The 550-nt window shown below is 48.2% G+C and overlaps 1 protein-coding gene across 1 annotated transcript in view; it reads right to left on the minus strand.

The window, feature by feature from the left end:
- The window catches only part of LOC140328796 (intraflagellar transport protein 172 homolog), a 32369-nt gene that overhangs the window by 22264 nt on the left and 9555 nt on the right, over positions 1 to 550 (minus strand). The window lies entirely within an intron of this gene.

Raw genomic sequence — 550 nt, forward strand, 5'->3', positions numbered from 1 at the left:
GTAACGGCTGTTGTATAATTAGGGGTAACGGCTGTTGTATAATTAGAGGTTTAGGCTGAGGGGGTAAGGCTGTTGTACAAATAGGGGGTTTAGGCTGAGGGGTAACGGCTGACATATAATTAGGGGTTTAGGCTGAGGGGGTACCGGTTGTTGTATTATTAGGGGTTTAGGCTGAGGGGGTACCGGTTGTTGTATTATTAGGGGTTTTGGCTGTTGTAAAATTGGGGGTTTAGGCTTAGGGGGTAACAGCTGTTGTATAATTAGGGGTTCAGGCTGAGGGGTAACAGCTGTATAATAAGGGGTTCAGGCTGAGGGGTAACAGCTGTATAATTAGGGTTGAGGGTTCAGGCTGAGGGGGTAACAGCTGTTGTAAAATTAGAAGTTTAGGCTGGGGAGGGTAATGGTTGTCGTATAATTAGGGGTTCAGGCTGAGGGGGTAACAGCCATTGTAAAGGTAGGGGTCCAGGCTGGGGGGGTAACAATTGTATAATTAGGGGTTCAAGCTGTGGGGGTAAGAGTTGTAAGATTAGGGGTTCAGGCTGGGGGGGGG

Source organism: Pyxicephalus adspersus, chromosome 4 (assembly GCF_032062135.1).
Source record: "Pyxicephalus adspersus chromosome 4, UCB_Pads_2.0, whole genome shotgun sequence".
Taxonomy (NCBI): domain Eukaryota; kingdom Metazoa; phylum Chordata; class Amphibia; order Anura; family Pyxicephalidae; genus Pyxicephalus; species Pyxicephalus adspersus.